General features: G+C 44.2%; 1 protein-coding gene across 1 annotated transcript in view; it reads left to right on the top strand.

The window, feature by feature from the left end:
- Positions 1-1,793: 1,793 nt before the first annotated feature.
- Positions 1,794-1,795, top strand: part of tcf21 (transcription factor 21) — a 3,223-nt gene continuing 3,221 nt past the window's right edge. Inside the window, exon 1 of the mRNA XM_062043522.1 lies at positions 1,794-1,795. This exon is cut by the window's right edge and continues 557 nt beyond it. The gene's annotated coding sequence lies outside the window, so the exon portion shown is untranslated.

Raw genomic sequence — 1,795 nt, 5'->3', positions numbered from 1 at the left:
GAGTGTAAATGGGGGAGGGAGGTTTGTTGGGTTGGTGCACTAATTGTAAGTGTATCTTCAATCAATCAATCAATCAATGTTTATTTATATAGCCCTAAATCACAAGTGTCTCAATCTTGTGTTTTTTATGTTGATTTAATTTTAAAAAAAATTGTTTTGTTTTTGTTTTTATTTCTTGTGTGGCCCGGTACCAATCGATCCACGGACCGGTACCGGGCCGCGGCCCGGTGGTTGGGGACCACTGTTTCTATCGGGTTCAGGTCAGGACTCTGCGCAGGCCAGTCAAGTTCATCCACACCAGACTCTGTCATCCATGTCTTTATGGACCTTGCTTTGTGCACTGGTGCACAGTCATGTTAGAAGAGGAAGGGGCCCACTCCAAACTGTTCCCACAAGGTTGGGAGCATGGAATTGTCCAAAATGTTTTGGTATCCTGGAGCATTCAAAGTTCCTTTCACTGGAACTAAGGGGCCAAGACCAATTCCTGAAAAGCAACCCCACACCATAATAACTCCTCTACCACATTTCACACTCAGCACAATGCAGTCCAAAATGTAGCGTTGCCCTGGCAACCTCCAAACCCAGACTAATCCATCAGATTTTCAGATGGAAAAGCGTGATTTATCACTTTTGAGAACGTGCCTCCACTGCTCTAGAGTCCAGTGGCGACGTGCTTTACACCACTGCATCCCACGCTTTGCATTGGACTTGGTGATGTATGGCTTAGATGCAGCTGTTCGGCCATGGAAACCCATTCCATGAAGCTCTCTGCGTACTGTACGTGGGCTAATTGGAAGGTCGCATGAAGTTTGGAGCTTTGCAGCAACTGACTGTGCAGAAAGTCGGCGACATCTTTGCACTATGCGCTTCGGCATCCGCTCACCCCTCTCTGTCAGTTTACGTGGCCTACCACTTCATGGCTGAGTTGCTGTTGTTCCCAAATGCTTCCATTTTCTTATAATAAAGCCGACAGTTGACTTTGGAATATTTAGGAGCGAGGAAATTTCACGACTGGATTTGTTGCACAGGTGGCATCCTATGACAGTTCCACGCTGGAAATCACTGAAAGCGGCCCATTCTTTCACAAATGTTTGTAGAAACAGTCTCCATGCCTAAGTGCTTGATTTTATACAGCTGTGGCCGGGCCAAGTGATTAGGACACCTGATTCTGATCATTTGGATGGGTGGCCAAATACATTTGGCAATGGGGATGGCGTGGCGTCCATTGTGTCCTTGAGCAAGACACTTCACCCTTGCTCCTGATGGGTCGTGGTTAGTACCTTGCATGGCAGCTCCCGCCATCAGTGTGTGAATGTGTGTGTGAATGGGTGAACGTGGAAATAGTGTCAAAGCGCTTTGAGTACCTTGAAGGCAGAAAAGCGCTATACAAGTATAACCCATTTACCAATATAGTGTGTGTTCTCTATTTTATTTACAGATAAACTCGCAGTAAGAAACATATGTTTAATGTCCCGTAAGATTTTTTGTTCAAATAAAACCAATAATGCTATTTTTTTTTGGTCCCCTTTATTTAGAAAAGTACCGAAATACATTTTGGTACCGGTATTGGTATCATGAGAACACTAATATGTACCTAAGAAAAAGGGTTAGAAATGTAAACAAACCTGAGTGTCCTTGAACAGGAGGTTCTAAACCAGTATTGGCAACTATAGAGATCAGATTTGTACTTGAACTGTAAACCTAAACTAGACTTTTTGTAAGAAGTTATTGTCCCAATGATGCAATAAAGTTGAGGCAGGTCCATGCTGCTGTCTCCTCCCATCGTGGAGGTGGA

Source organism: Entelurus aequoreus, linkage group LG04 (assembly GCF_033978785.1).
Source record: "Entelurus aequoreus isolate RoL-2023_Sb linkage group LG04, RoL_Eaeq_v1.1, whole genome shotgun sequence".
NCBI classification, from domain to species: domain Eukaryota; kingdom Metazoa; phylum Chordata; class Actinopteri; order Syngnathiformes; family Syngnathidae; genus Entelurus; species Entelurus aequoreus.
This window is presented reverse-complemented; position numbering and strand designations above follow the sequence as displayed.